The following is a 16,889-nucleotide window of genomic DNA, read 5'->3' as shown; positions in this document are numbered from 1 at the left end:
CAGCCAGGGCATGTCCTGTTATGAATAAGATGCCAGACTAATTTCTTTTATATCAGATAATTCAAGGAAACATACAGCATCTTCCACTAAGGGAGTAAGCTGACAGCGTGACTTGTCTCATGAATGGTTGCTCAGAGCCAACCTGGCTGTAAAGGACTGTGGGTGAGCATTGATCTACAAGTCCTAAAAGTATCTAGTTATAGAAGTCTAGGTTCTAGAATGCATGTTATGATTTTATTTTATATGTAACCATTTGTTTTCAACACTACTTCTTGCTACTACTATAATCTTTAACTTTTGTTAAATAAATGTACTCTTGATTTTACTACAAACTTATCTAAGTGCTGTGTGTTAAGCGGAGCGGTGCTCTAAGGTGTAACTGGTAAGCTGGGGTGTACTATTCCTTTGGAAGTAGCAGATCTGAGAACACTGTGATTGTCCAGTGGAATAGGGGCTGGACACGCCAGGGAGATGCTCAGAGAGCCCGGGGGTTCAAATTGGCCTATCGTTAATCTGTAGAGAAAGGGTGGGACCTGTGAAGGCCTAGAGGAGAGCGCTTGTTTCCTATGGCCAGTGGAGTTGGCACCTCATGCTAAGCATAGGTAATAGCCAGGTGCCTCTCAGTCTTGGGTACACCTGGGAAACATCACAAAAGTATTCAAATTCGAACAGGACACTGGCATTAACATCATTTCAAAAAGTGCCATGGACATCCTGGCCCCTCATGCCCGTCACTGACTGGTGTTACCCATTTCTTGGTCTGCTCCGGCTATCAGGCTCTGGAATCTGTGATTGGAGAACCTTGCGCTGCGACAAACTCCTCCAGACTGCCTTTCCTCAATGCAGCCCCCTAGTGCCTGGGATGGGCTGGCAGAGCCCATTAGACCCCTGGCCTCCCACACAGGGTATTTCTTGTTTGTAAGCCTTGGAAGCAAAGCATTTTTATTACACAACAAACTAAAGCTGCTTGACTTTACAGACTAGCAACCCTCCTAATGTGAAATAACACTGCAGAAGCCCTTTGTCTTTTCTCCCGACACCAGCCTGTTTCTTTCTTATCCACAGTTGCTGCAAAAATCCGTTCAGGAAATATGAGCTTTTTGCACCTTGTGACCCCCTTTAGTTAACCACAAACTGAATCATGCTGTACAGTTCAGCTGAGTAATAAAATATAATCTGATTGGCAGAAGGTATTAGAGTGGGCCACATCATTACAGATCCTCTTTTAACCCAGTTTAACAAGTTGCTCCTGAGAAGTTATTTATTCTAGCTGTCAACATGCTGTAGTTGAGATGACAGCGATCAAATCTCTTTTAGATCCCAATCCTATTCTTCTCACTCCTGCCTCAAGTATTTGAGAGCCTCGTATAAGCAGTCTCACTTTTGGTCAGCAGAAAAAGCAATCTGTTTGAGATTAATCATTTGTTGAAAGACACAACAATGTATTTTTTTGTAATATCAACAACAGCTATTAGCATGAAATAAATATAGAATAAATAGATGACATGTGTGACTCATGGGGTGATGAAACACATGAATTGTGGCTGTGTTGAACACCTTGTGGCCCAAACGAAAACCTATTTCACAATAGTGAAAATCCACCAGCAGCTTCCAAGGAGTGACATCACAGCAGCGAATTATAACCCTGACACTCATTTTTCTTATAGCATCCTAGAGGAGAATTCACTGCTGGCTGAGGTCAGAGTGATCTCTGTTACCCAAGTACAGAGAGTTATTTTATTATGTCCCATTGGCATTGGAAATGGTAAGGTTTTATAAGCACACCAGAAAACTAATGGGGGAAAGGGGAAAACTCTATCATCTGACATCTGTCAGGCAGGTTCCATGTCAAGATGCACAGTCCTCTCACTTCAGTCCCAGAGATTCTCATCCCCAAAGGTTTGTCTGCTACATTCCATCATGGTCTGATGTTCTTTCCCTGGTGCTTGACTGCCAGATCAGGGAAGGGCGCTATATGATTAGGTCTTCTCCATGTGCTGGTGACTATGCACCCCTTGTACAGGTTCCCTCTAGAAGGAAAATCTAGGAGTTGGCCATGCCAGGTGCAGAAAATTACTTGATGTTTTAGTTTAGCTGCTGAAAAAATAAAATAATAACCCCCTCTAGAAAACCTAAGGAGTTCTGGAAGCTCAGATTTAATATGTCCTTGCCTGAAAGTAGAAAGAGCTCCATGAACCATGGGAAGTTCTCCACAAATCATCAGTAAGTACTCAACTAAGTATTTCAGAATCACCATTCATGGGAAAACCCAAGTCCTGCAGGTAACAGCATTAGTAACGTGGTTGGTAGGAGACTTCCTTCTGGGTCAGTACTGAATCAATGCTCCAGCAAGATGTTAGGGATGTGTTTGTATTCATTAAAGATCCCATGGTCAATATTTTTATTAACCCTCATGCCCAGTAAAATTTTATTCTGAGAACACTGTGATTGTCCAGTGGAATAGGGGCTGGACACGCCAGGGAGATGCTCAGAGAGCCCGGGGGTTCAAATTGGCCTATCATTAATCTGTAGAGAAAGGGTGGGACCTGTGAAGGCCTAGAGGAGAGCGCTTGTTTCCTATGGCCAGTGGAGTTGGCACCTCATGCTAAGCATAGGTAATAGCCAGGTGCCTCTCAGTCTTGGGTACACCTGGGAAGCATCACAAAAGTATTCAAATTCGAACAGGACACTGGCATTAACATCACTTCAAAAAGTGCCATGGACATCCTGGCCCCCCATGCCCGTCACTGAAAATACACGGTAATTGTATTCTGCCTACATTAATTCCACTGCACTTTCAATCTGATATGTTAATTTTCTCATTCCTAGTTCTAAACACTTGTACAACACTGCTAGGTGCTGCAAAACTGCTGCCATGTTCTATATCAGCGTTGGTTGCATTTTGGTGGAGGGTGAAATGATCCGTATATATCTCCTAGCTAATTTTACAGGAGTGTTATGAGGCTTAACCAATTCATGTCTGAAAGATATTTTGAGATCTTCAGATGACAGACGCTATAGAAATTCAAAGTATTAATACAGATGTTATTCATCCATGTTTTAAACTGTTGGATGTTTAATATTTTGGACTCAGAAAAGGTAATATTAAATGAATTTGGATAATATACATCACACAGAGTGTAGAGTTATTTGGTTAAAAATGTTTGCATCTAACTGGCCATTTGTGAGTGCAATTACACAGTTAATGCACACAGTTCCTGTAATTGTGAGAGCAAATTGGGCATGAAGTTGCAAGTTCAATTTTAAATGCAGGCCGTTAGAGTTTCTCAGCCTAATTCTGATGTTGTGTAAATCAGGAACATCCTTCTCCGAATAATAATTTGAATTCAGTTCAGTTACTGTAAATTGGATTAGTTGGATTAGAATCAGGCCCTCTGTCTTTTCAAGCCTTTCACAAATAAAATTTGAAAATAAAATACTGCCTCTGAGGGAGAGAAAAATCTCACAATAAGTTAGGCATCTAGTTGACCATTGAACAATTAATCAGTTTGTGCATGGAGTCAGGGTAACTTCATATACTCAACAGCACATGCAGTTTTAGACTTCAGGCAGTAGATGACATCTGATCCCCTGAAGCCTGTGGGAGTAGATTGGCACCAGTATTAGACACTTCTTTACTGAAAGAAATGGCCTCCTTTCTTCTACTTGGAATGTCACATTTTCTCCAGACAAAGGTAAGATCCTGTGTACCATAAGAGGTATGTTAAAATACCTGCAACATCATGCATCTCAAACATATCTGGAGAAATGCCCTAAGGGGGCAAACCCAGCCCTTTCTCTTTACCCATGCTTCCCAGGCATGTCTTCTCTGCATGTTTACCAGAGTTTTCATCTCTGGCAACCACTTCATTGTAATTTTCATTTTAATGAAACATGATGCTGTAAATAAAGAGTGAAAAATTAATTGCATTTTTAAAACGAAAACTGACAACTTACACAAATGAGTGTCATTTTCAGAAGTTTCCTAAACAAAAAAGAGTGTGACAGGCATGTCTCTTGTGAGAAACCCAATTTGTCAATGTAGCGTTTCTCCACGATTCTAGTGCTTATATTGTCGAGGGGAATTCATCCTTCCCTCTTCATTTCTTGTTATGCTGATTCATTGCCCTTATTCTGGAATCTCATAATTTAGAGACAGACGCTTGTGTGCAAAAGTAAAATGTGTTCCTCTCTGATTTCCTTTGCTTGGCTTGGCTTTCTGCAGTGATGTGAATAAAGTGTGTATTGTGCATAATATATAAAATCTATACTGTTCTCCCTTATCTCTTCCTCGTTACAGAAGGAGAGTTCCATACTTTGGATATTAATTTCTTTCCAGACCATAGTGAATCAATGCTGTCCCATTTCTTGTTATGGTTATTTATGACTCTGTGTGGAATGGACCCGTGAAATTTAAAGCCATGGAATCCTTACTCCACTTAAAACATTGATTTCCACATTGTTTGGAGTTTCTTCCTTTGTGGACATTTTTATTGAAGCTTTTATTTCATTAATAACTTTCATATGAATGTTATAAAAGAGTTTGTTTTTCCAGCCCAATGAGAAGGTAGCTTGACTTTTCTTCCCTCAGGAATGTTTCTAAAACAGTATTTATAGATGTAACCAATTATTTGAACTAATGATTTAAATTATTGGGAGTATATAGTGAGATGGTAGTTATTTTTGATGTTTGTGCACACTGAATTGCCTTTCTGGACAAAGCCGCTGTGCTTTCCTCAATGAAAATGACATTAAAATTGAAACATGATGAAATTTCATGAAATTAAAAAACATCCAATGTGCAGTTTGATTAATGTGATACAAGGGTGTTAAGCACAAGATAGAAACAACCCTGTTTCCAGGAGCACTTTACTTTGTTCCTGCCTGCTTCATGCTAACCTTCCGCACTGCATGGTTGCCCTGTTTTGGGGAACCTTTCCCCAGCATGCCTTTCCCAAAGGTTGTCCCTTTATATCTACCAAGGGGAGTCAGCTTTAGTCACAAGGTGGCCATTTTGTAACTGTCTGCTGCCTCTTTTCTAGAGAGTAGCTACTCTGAACTCCTGTATGTTTTCCCTTTGCTTATCCTTTCTTTATCTGAAGGAAATGACATGTTCTTATTATGAGGCTTCACAAAAGCACTATCATTTGAGGAACTCTTTGTCATTATCCTTAACTGAATTTTCTGTACTAGTCCGCATAAATTTTGCATCTGAAAAGCTTGTCCAATTCTTAAGAAAGGCAGCGTTGTCACAAAAACTGAGGTATTAAGGAGAATTTTCCCTTATTAATTTCCTTCATTATGTGCTATTGCTCTCATACTGCTGTTTTGAAATCTGAATACATGTGATTGTCAGAGCCCTGAATCAGAATATCAGGACCATATACATCTACGTGGTGCGATCCTTGTACTGGTCTGTAGCCTTGTGTCCTTATTCAGGCCATGGGAGTTTTGTCTGAATAATGCCTGAGCAGGAATTTCAGGATTTGACCCGTAGGCCCAAACCTTCATCATGATTTGTGCAGCATTATATCCATGTAGATCACAACGCAGAATCAGAGCCATAGTTTCTAAAGTGCTTTGGGTCCTTTAGGCTAAAAGGTGGCAATCTGTAAATGTGAGCTATTATTTTATTACGGCTGCCTGAAGCTTTCTCCATAGTGTGGCTCATAGCGTGGAGTCTGTACTCTTGACATTTATCTGGGTGAGATTCAAGTTGTGAACAACGTATTGCAGAACGTAGTTTTCCTTCTGGCTGCCAGCTGCACTTCTTTAGGGTACAGTTTTTGTTTTCAATAAGAAGAAAACGTTTCGGAGGTGAAAGCTGGTTTTTGGGGGTTTTTTTTGCAAATAGTGAAACCAGGGAACACCACTGAAAAAAAATGACTTAAAATTAGATTAAAATTCAACTAAATTTGCTAGAAAAATTCAAGAAATGACCAAAACAGCTAAATGAATCACTTTTACTTTCCTTTTTAACATGTTAAATGGAAGAGGTATTAGCCATATGCCTGGTACTAGGAAGTTAGAATATGTTCTTTGAAGTCTCCTTCTTTGAACTACCCCAAATAATTGGGTAAAATTTCACTGGAATGGATAATGCATCGGTAACACTAGCAATACTCCCTTAAAGTATCAATGCAAAACAAACAAGGAATTTACTTAACGTAGGCACAATTATTCCCCCTATTAATTTTGATCAATTGCTTCATGGTCACATTCATTAGACCATCTAATGTGAACCACAATTAGATTTTATCCTTTTAAAAGATAAAGCAGAATCCCAAGCCATTAATTAAAGGGTCTGACTCAAGTTGCTTGGAAGATGGATGTTACATTCCCCCTACTGGTGACCCAGCTCAGCAAAACGTAGCACTTTAGTTGTGAGTTGCAAATACTCCAGCACTAATTGAATGCAAACTTCTGCTCTGCTTCAGAGCAGTTGGAAAAAAAGAAAATCATTTTGTGTGTGCTTTCTTAAATGAGACATGAAATCCTAATGAGAGCCATGTGAATAGAGTTAGATTTACACTGCATACATTGTAAGCATGATCAAAATGCTGGAGATAGAAAAGCCCAATTAATATACCTTCTTCTATTTATGTACCACTTTCTATGTATTTCTCCCAGAGTATGTCTGCACTGCAAATGCAAACCCATGCTTCAGCCCAGGCTCAAGCCTTAAACCCTTTTGCATCTACATTGCAATTGCGCTAACCTGGGGCTCAGACCCAGGATCCCAGAACCCTGCAGGGCTGGAGTGTCCAAGCTTGAGTTAAGCTGGGACCCGAGTCTGAGCCCTATTGCTTAACAGTGTAGACGCAGGCCCATTTGATTTAGGACCTGGGAGTCATGCAGAAGTATCCCATAATTCTATGGGACAATTTCCTTAGCTCTCTTTATGCCAACAATTTGCGATTTACTCTATTGAAAATGGAAGTCACCCCCCTTTGGCAAAAGGCAGCAACTCAGGTCAGCGTTCACTCATTCACTTCTGATCACCGATCTGGAAGCATACCATGCGAGAGCTTCCTGAGTTTGCAGTGAAGAGCGAACCCATCAAGACTTTTGCAAAAGTGAGCTGCTTCCTGGTAACGTGCAGGGTGGGAAGTAAAGTTTTCTCACAGTGCAGCACAGTTCTACGGCTAGAGCAGTCACATTTTGGGAGTGGGGGGTGGTAGGCATTCTGGGATAGGGTTAATTTGATTTGGGTCTGTGCACTGCAGTGTGGATGCCAGAGCCCTAGGTTTGAGCATGTGTTAGAAATAGGGTGACCAGATAGCAAGTATGAAAAATTGGGACACTTTTGTTTTTGGGGCGGGAAGGAGAAGGGAAGGGGGATACAGTTGCCTATATAAGACAAAGTTCCTAATATTGGGATGGTCCCGATATTACCAGGACTTCGGTCACCCTAGTTAGAAAAGTCTTAACATAGGATTAAAATACAATGTAGACGCTCAAGCCCAGGGTTCCCTAACAGAGGTGAGCTGACTGAAGTCCCACAAACCTTGGGCTTACATTACAGTGTCCACATACCCTCTGGTACTGCAAATACTTTAGTGTCTTCTTTTCTGTCCCCAAGTGCCCCAATCTCCATTTATTTCTAGTGACAAACCCCAATCCCTGTACCTGGGAAATCAAAAAGCTAATTACAGTTTCTATAACTGAAAACTGCAAGTCAGAGAGAACATTGGCCCTTATTCCCAGAATAAATCTATGACTTTGCAAATGTAAGAGAACTGGCTAAATCCCATCTATTATTTGCATCACTGACTACCATCTTCACTCCACCAGGGTCCCCATCCCCAGCCTTAACTGCCAATTAGTCCACTTCCCACACAAGCACCCCGGTGCTTTCTGGCACAAAATCTCACAAAACATTCAGAAAAGCACTACTATATTCTCTTTCCAAGCCCTCCCTAAGACTCACTACTCTTGGGATGCTGACCACTGATGCAGTTGATGGTGGCCAAGCAGTGGCAAACTACATTGTGCACACAACTACTCTATGCAAAAATCTGCTTCTCTTATTATCTCATCCTCTCACTTTTACCCATTTGTTTCATCCTATTGGTGAATCTTGTCTTTAACTAGTTTGGAAACCCTTTGAGGCAGGTCTCTACTAGATAATCTGTACAACATCCAGCAAAATGAGGCTCTAATCAGGAGCTCTGAGTACTACTGTAATGCAAATAATAATAATGCTAAATTTCTGTGGACCAAATCCCATAAACTTTCTTGATTTTTACTCAGGCAAAATTCCTGCTTTCTGCAGTGGGAGATTTTCCTCTTTATCCTCTCTAACCTGGGAAGCAGTGACTCCGAAAAAGATTTGGAGGTTGTGGTGAATAATCAGCTGAACATGAGCTCCCAGTGCAATGCTGTGGCTAAAAAGGCCAATGAAATCCTTGGATGCATAAACAGTGGAATCTCAAATAGGAGTAAAAAGGTTATTTTACCTCTGAATTTGGCACTGCTGCAACCACTATTGGAGTACTGTGTCCAGTTCTGGTGCCCACACATTCAAGAAGGATATTGATAAACTGGAGAAGTTTCAGAGAAAAACCCCAAGAATGCTGAAAGGATTGAAAAATATGCTTTACAGTGATTGACTCAAGGAACTCAATCTGGTTAGCTTAACAAAGAGAAAGTTAAAGGGTGACTTGCTCACAGTCTGTACGTACCTACCTGGGGAACAAATATTTCATAATGGGCTCTCCAATCTAACAGACAAAGATATAACATAATCCAATGGCTGGAGTTTAAAGCTAGATGAATGCAGACTGGATATAAGGTATACATTTTTTTTAACAGTGAGAGAGAGTAATTAACCATGGGAACAACTTATCCAGGGTTGTGCTGCATTCTCCATCACTGACAATTTTAAAATCAAGATTAGATGATTTTCAGAAAGATATGCTCTAGGAATTATTTTGGGGAAGACGTATGGCCCGTGTTATACAGGAGGTCAGACTAGATGATCACAGTGGTCTCTTCTGGCCTTGGAATCTTTAGGGCCTGATGAACATCTTGGAAATAACTATATTCTCACGTAATAGGTGGTTTACATCCACTGTAGCATATCTCTTGTGTGTTAGTCCCGTTCAGTGCAAGCAGAGCTGTGTGGACTGTTCGAAGTCCAGCTTGCAAGGATTTCACAAATATTTTTGCAAAATGTGGTTTATGGACCCTGATGAAGTTTAGAAAGTTCAGTGTTTTGGATGAACTTTTTTTCCCCATAGTTGAATCTCAACCCCAAGGCTCTCTAAAACTGGGTCATAATTATTACAGGAACCAAAATATACAACAATGGAACATTTCTAATAATTGAAGTATTTCTGAAGAATCACACTTCTGATGCAAAACCAGAACTTTGATCTCACTCTTTGGATGCTTATGCTATGTGTGTGTATTCACTAACTTCAACAGACTGCTTTCTTGGCCTGATTTGAGGTTAATGGCCTATTCAGGCTAATTTCTCATTTTAGTGCCCAGATGAGGATTCCAAAAGCACAAAAGTGAGCCAGGAGCACAAGTCCCATTGAAAGTCTAAGTACCCTCCTGAAACTTGGTTTTAACATCCACCCCAATCTTCCCCCTTTAGCAATACAAATTACATAAGCAAACACAGTTACCCTGCAGTTGAGACCACTGGAATGTACTGTGCTAAGGCTGGTCCAATGGGTAGGCTGCTAGCCTGGGAGTTGGGGAAACCTGAGTTCAACTTCCTGCTCTGCTACAGACTTTCTCTTTGACTATGGGCAACCACTTAGCCCCTTTGTGCCTCAGTTCCCCCCATCTGGAAAATGGTGACAATAACACTTTCCTGCCTCACAAGGGTGTTGCAAAGATAAATTCATTAAAGATTTTGAGGGGCTCAGATTTTATGGTAATGGGGAGCCTTAAAAGTACCTTAGATATTAAGTTCTGCTGTAATAAATGAGAATTTGGGAAATGGTGAGGGTGGACGACAAAGTGAATGCTTTTAATTGACAAATCCTTATGTTTCCAATTGTTTTTTTTAATACAGTACTTGTAGCTTCTTTCATCTGGTGTCTTTTGGGACCCCTTTCCTCTTCCATCAATTGGAAATAACAAGCCTGCTATCGAGCACCTTTAAATACAAGAAAAGGCTGCTTGTTGTTGGTGGGGAAAAAATATATTGTAGTGCCTGGCAATAAGGTCTTGTAGTTATACCAATCTTCTCAGTAGGTAGCCACGGATGCTTACTCAGCTGCAAGAGAGCCAAAGTGCACATAGAGAACATTTTAATTAGTTGATTGTTCATTGTTAATAGGAAGCCCACAGTAAATAAAGTAACTTGTAAGTACACACATTAACCTATTTTTATTCATTAAGATGACACAAAAGAGAAGAAAGAACAACACTTGGAGTATGAGCAAACATAGGAGGCTAATGATTCCCCTTACCAGGTGCTGAGCACCTTGAAGTCCTGCTGACATCCATGGGAATTGAGGGTGCTCAGTGTCTTTCAGGATTGTGCTCTTTCCTTGGATTTACAGTGGTAGTTTAGCAAATCCTATGGAAAAACCTAACCGGTATGTCCTTTAGGACAAGCAGTAAATGTAGAGAGCAGTGATGCAGCAAAACCTGAGTTATCCTATGACAACTGAGTCGTTCATTATAGCCAGATGGCAAGATGAGACTCTGGATCATTATGGCCAACAACAACAACACAGAAGACATAAAACTGTAGGAGAGCGAAGGCCAGAGAAGAGGGGTCTTGGCACAGAGCTGGAGCTACCAGCGGAGTGAGAGATCATTGATAAGGAACAATATTTTGTACTTGATAAGTAGTAATATTTTGCACCCAAGGACCTCACAGCCCTTAATAAACAAACAAATCATCCTCAAATAAATCAGCCACAGAACAGCTCTCTCAGCCATTCAGCAAAACGCTTTGCTGAAAGCACTGGGCCAAAGAGTCCTCTTAGCTATGTTGTTGCAAACCCATTACCATTGCTGAATTTTGCCAGTGGCACTAAAAGAAAAACTTGATCCAGATCTACATGCAATACATGATTTAAGATAAGAAAATGTGTTTTAAGGATGTTCACTCAAAAGAAGAAATAAAAAGAACAAGCTGTGGGGCCAGTTTTAGGATTTGTGGAGTCCCAACAATTATAGAATCATAGAAATGTATGGGCTGGAAGAGACCTCAAGAGGCATCAAGTCCAGCCCTCTGCGCTTAGGGCACCAAGTAAACCTAGACCATCCCTGACAGGTGTTTGTCCAACCTGTTCTTAAAAACCTCCAGTGATGAGGATTTCCAAACCTCCCTTGGAAGCCTATTCCAGTGTTTAACTACCCTTATTGTTAGAAAGTTTTTCCTCATCTAAATCTGCCTGGCTGCCAATTAAGCCCATTGCTTCTTGTTCTACCTTCAGTGAACATGAAGAACAATTGTTTCCTGTCCTCTCTGTAACTGCCCTTAACATATTTGAGGGCTGTTATTAGGTCCCCACTCAGTTTTCTTTTCTTAAGATTAAACATGCCGGTGTTTTAACCTTTCTTCATAGGTCAGGTTTTCTAAAATTTTTTTTATCATTTTTGTTGGTTTTCTCTGGACTTTCTCTGATTTACCTATATCTTTCCTAAAGTGTGACACCCAGAATTGGACACAGTATTCCATCTGAAGGCTCACCAATGGTGAATAAAGCAGGACAATTACTGCCCATATTTTACATATGACATTCCTGTTAATACAGCCCAGAAAATTAACCTTTTTCACAACTACCTCCCATTGTTGACTCATATTCAATTTGTGCTCCACTATAATCCCCATATCCTTTTCATCAGTACTATCCCTACCAAATTATTTCCCATTTTATATTTGTGCATTTGATTTTTTTTCTTTCCTAAGTATAATACTTTTTATTTAAATGTATTGAATTTCATCTTGTTGATTTCAGACCAATTCTCTAATTTGTCCAGGTCATTTTGAATTCTAATTCTGTTCCCAAAACTGCTTGCAACTCCTCCCAGCTTGGTCTCATCTGCAAATTTGATAAGCATACGCTCCACTCCATTATCAAAGTCATAAATTAGCACAGCACCAGGTTAGTAGACTGGCGGATTGGGACAAAAGTTGGCCCAGCTGTGATCCTGTTGTTTGTAGGGACTGCATGCAAAATTTAGCAGTAGAGCTGGTTGGGGAATGTTTGGATGGAGCTTTTCTTCATCTAGAAATGCCAGTTGGGAAGGGGGTCAGTTTCGACAAATTCCTCAGCTCACCAAATTTTGAAAAGAAAAGTTTTGACATTTTGTAAATTAAAAAATTGCGGTTTTCCGGTTTGAAATTTTGCATTTAGAAATTTAAGCTGATCATAGTGCAACTTTTTTTAAATAAAAAGGTGAAAATTGAAATGAAATATTTCAGAATTATCAAACTTAAATGTTTTGATTGACCTCAACTGCCTTTTATTTATTTATTTATTTTTTGTTTGAAAAAAACATTCTTAAGTTTTGACTTTTCATCCCAATTTGAAATGGATTTTTTCTCATAATTTTAAAAATGTTCCTGGGATGGGAGAACCATTTTCCACACAGCTTTAATTAGCACTGAGATGCAGACTCTTCCCAACAGTGTGCTCCAAATAACCTCTTGCTTTACCTTTGCTGGTGAATTCATATGATTTTAGTTTGTTTGTTTTTTGTTTTTTTAAAGCTCAAAACATATTTTGAAAATAGGAAGAATTAAGGGCTTGAACCAAAACCCATCAAAGTCAATGGGAGTTTTTCCATTGGCATCAGCTAACTTTGCAAAAATTTCAGTTATGTAAACATGCAACTGCACATGCAGTAATACACAAACAATTAGTTATTTACATGTGCAACTATTGTAACTGTGCACATATCATAGTAATTGTGCATACAGATTGTGTTCCTAATCTTGCAGACATTTACACACATGAGTAACTTTACTTATATGAGTAGTTCTGTTGAATTCAATGACACGACTCAAGTAATGTTGCTTGAATAAGTGCTTGAAGGATTGATGTCTACATATGTGTATATCAGAAAACAGAGGTCTATTATTTAAGACTTTTATATAAAAATATTTGTATGTTTTGGACTGGGACGTCAGACCAAATATTTATTTTCAGCCCTAACGGAGAACGCCAAAAGGAAAAAAACTGATAACAGTTTAAATTCATTTGGGATTTTTGATGTATTGCTGCCCACCTGCTGATTACACAATCTGCCTCTTCCTAATTTATCACTCTAATATTAGAGTTAGTACAAAGGGCCAGCCTGTAACGGTAAAAAATAATTATAAATTATACTGACCAGCCCACATTAGTGTGTGTGAAGCAACAGCAAGGTGTTTCTATTTATCACCATTTGCTTTGATAGGGCACCATTCTTTTCATGTATCAGTTTGTTCCTTTCATTACTTCTTCTTGAAAAGACATACAATCAGCATTATTTAGTTAGAATGGTGTTTGCCCGAAAGATTTTTGTAAAGCCCATTAAAAGAAAGCAGTTGATGGGTATATGTGCACTAGCTCTAGAATTTGTCTCTCGTTCCTATTTGTGGTTTTAAAAAATGGTTTGTTTTATTTTAATTGTTACCAAGAGGTAAAGCAGATCATTTTGTGCTGTGCTCCAAAGCAATGTAGTGTATGAATTTGAACATATTTTTTCATATCTCAGTGTATTGAATTTTTTACTAGAATAACTGCCAGTTTGACAATCCTCTACCAAAACCCCTGAGGCGTATATTACTGATTGTTATTACTATTTTGGAAGCATCCAGGAACTCCAAACAAAGATACCAGGGTCCCTTGTCTTAGATATTGTATAGGCAAATGATACAAAAGATGTCCCTCTGCCAGGGTCTGATCCAGCACCCCTTGAAGTCAATGGAAAGGCTCTTATTGACATCACTGGCCATTGGATCTTCCCCCAGAGAACTTACAATCTAGATGTTAGACAGAATCCCACCTATGGCACAGGATGATGGAGGATGAGATTAGCAGAAACACAGAAGTTTCAGCTCACTGCTTGTCAAAACCAGTTCTAAGTGGTAGAAATGCTGATGCCACAAATTTGGATTGATAGTAAGTTGTTCTTAATGGAAACAAGTTCCTTTAGTATTTTGGGCTGCTCATTTGGGCATATCCCACATTATACAGACCGTCAAGACACTTAACCAGGACTTAACAGGGCTGAAGATCTCACAAGTTTTAAAACACAAATATGCAAACAATGTATTTGTTCAAATCTGGATTCTCTTTAACTTGATGGCCCATTAACAAATTCCAGCACAATAACATCTTCATTAATATTCATCTTCCAACATTTTATTCGCTATCTGATGAGGAGAAAGATGACATCTGGCCTTCCTCAGGGAGAAAAGAACTCTTCTGAGAGTTTGAAGATTCTTTCAAAAAAATCTTTCAATTTACTCCACTTTATAGGTGATAAATAAGGACTTTTCAGGGTGCCGTTTTCAAAGGGGTGGTAGAGCCGTTTCTGGTTCCAGTGAAGGAGGATAATTTAGGTACCATCAGGTAATAGAATCACTAAGAGCCATTATCCACTTCAAAGTCAGAACAAAGCACTTCAGATGAGCAGAGAACACTTTTATATCTCTTTCAATGTAAAGGGGCTAGCTATTATCTGAATACTAGCAATGTGCTTCTGAGATGTGAATCTGTGTACCCTTCCAGAAACTTAATCCCATCTAACCTCAAGTGACAGAGATGCTCCTTTAAAATAAATAAATCTGAAAGTGTCATTCAATCTGCAAGTTCAGAGACTAGGCTAATTCTAAGCATCTTGCTCCATACAGTAAATGTTTTCTAGAGAAGCTGAAAGAAGCATCATAATGATGAAATCCCAAAGATTTATCCTCTTGAAAGGCTTCAACCCTAAAGCTGATAATTACACTGACACAATGGTCCAAAATCTACAACTTTCCGCTGTAAGAGTCTTGCAGGTAATCTCCATTTCTACAGATAATCAACCAATCACATCCTTAGATTTGATCTTGAGACTGAGCATGGTATGAGGAATGTGAGAACTATCTTTTATGGGGAACAGAACATCGCCTCCTTCAGGCTGAAATCAGAACTCCCACCACCTCCAAACAGAGAAAGTCCTGTCCTCAGACAACCTAGAGAAGAAGCTGAAACAAAGCAAATGCCAGCATCAATGGTGAGAAACATGAGCAGTCGTAGGTAGGTTTTGTTGCCAGGAGTTCTTACAAATCTACACATTAGCCATTGAAGAGGCCAATAAATCCTCCTTTTCTTTCATCATAATAAGAACTAAACTATACTCCCCTTGAACTTTTCTGTATTGTGAATCACTTTGTCAACTGAGAATGCCTTTATCTGACTGCAGAGCTCAGCATCTCTCTGTGAGAAAATATTCTCCATGAAGTAGACTAATGTTTTCACCCGCATAAAGCCAGCACCTCTGAACATCGAGTCTCACATTGAACACAAGGCCAATAATATGGTATCTGTGTCCTCAGAGGTTTGCCCATTCACATAACAGGAACTGTGTAGGATACTTGTGTCTCCAACTCGGTTTCATGCTCTTTTTTGTTGGTGTACAAGAGATCATCAGAACTTCATTTGAAGGGGATGCTCTACCATGCACTTTGACGTATGCATTAGTCTGGCTACTACTTAAGAAGCCATTACTTGATGCCACTAGCCTCACAAACTTACTAAATTTGAGAGGAAGCATGGTTAGGGCACCAGCTGAGGTCTTCAGAGACCTGAGTTCAAGTTCCTGCTCCACCACAGACTTCTGTGTGACCTTGGACAAATCACTTAGCTTCTCTGTGCCTTAATTCTCCATCTCTAAAATAGTTCTTCCATACCTCACAGGAGGCTGTGCGGCACTCTGATACTATGGTAATGGGAGTCATATACGAGCCTAAGATAGCTAGAACTATCACCCAATAACTGGCTTCCAATTGGATACCAAGGTCAAGGTTTGGGGGACAGATTTTCAAAGGTATTTAGGTACCTTATGATGCAGATAAATGTCTAGGTTAGTTGTCTAACTCCTATCAAAGTCAATAGAAATTAATCACCTAATTCACATAGGAGCTTCTCACTCCTGTAGATCTCACTATGTGCCTATTTGAATCTTTAGGCACCTACATATCTTTGGAAATCTGACCTTTGGTCCTTATCTACAAGTCCCACAAACATTCTCAGCAGATGGTCCATAACTGTGGAACTCACTTCCAGGAGAGATTACAATTCTGTTCTACTTAGGTTCTTGTACAGTGTCTATCACCATGATCTCTGATCATGTGGTATCTAGAACTACCACAAAACCCACTGTCTGTAGATCTAAAAACCCTTCCTTTGACCTAACCTTTCCACAACAAAACAAAGCACAATCTACAACTGACTGATCAATCAAAAACTCACTGATTGGTGGGATAGGAGAAAGATACCCATGTCTCTATTGTCTGTACTCTTAGAATGTATTAGGTACTTGGATCCTATGAGTAGACAGAAAGACAGAACCCAGACTTTGAGGTCTAGATTTGTGAAAGGGCACAATCTGCTAGACATTTTCCTGCACTAGTACTGCATGCAGTGCTGCTAAAGTTTTCATCTTAAGTACTTTTTTCTCCAAAGTGCAGCATCTGGTCTTTAGAGTATTCTCATAATAGCTTTCTTTTGAGGTACAAGATGTGCAGCATAGGAACTCTTCAAACAGTAAACCTGGAAAGCTATTAGACATCAGGAAAAATATCAAAGGAAAAGAACAAGTGCATATTAATAAAACATAAAACATTTGCTCCATAAAAACTGGAATATCATCGTTACTCTTCAAATTAATTGGAGTAATTATCCCCAAGATGTTCTCATATCTTCCATATCAAGTTTGCA

This window comes from Emydura macquarii, unplaced genomic scaffold (assembly GCF_026122565.2).
Source record: "Emydura macquarii macquarii isolate MOO-44397 ecotype Brisbane River unplaced genomic scaffold, CSIRO-AGI_Emac_v2 contig_2422, whole genome shotgun sequence".
Classification (NCBI taxonomy): Eukaryota; Metazoa; Chordata; order Testudines; family Chelidae; genus Emydura; species Emydura macquarii.
The sequence above is the reverse complement of the archived record's forward strand: the minus strand, read 5'-3'. Positions refer to the sequence as shown.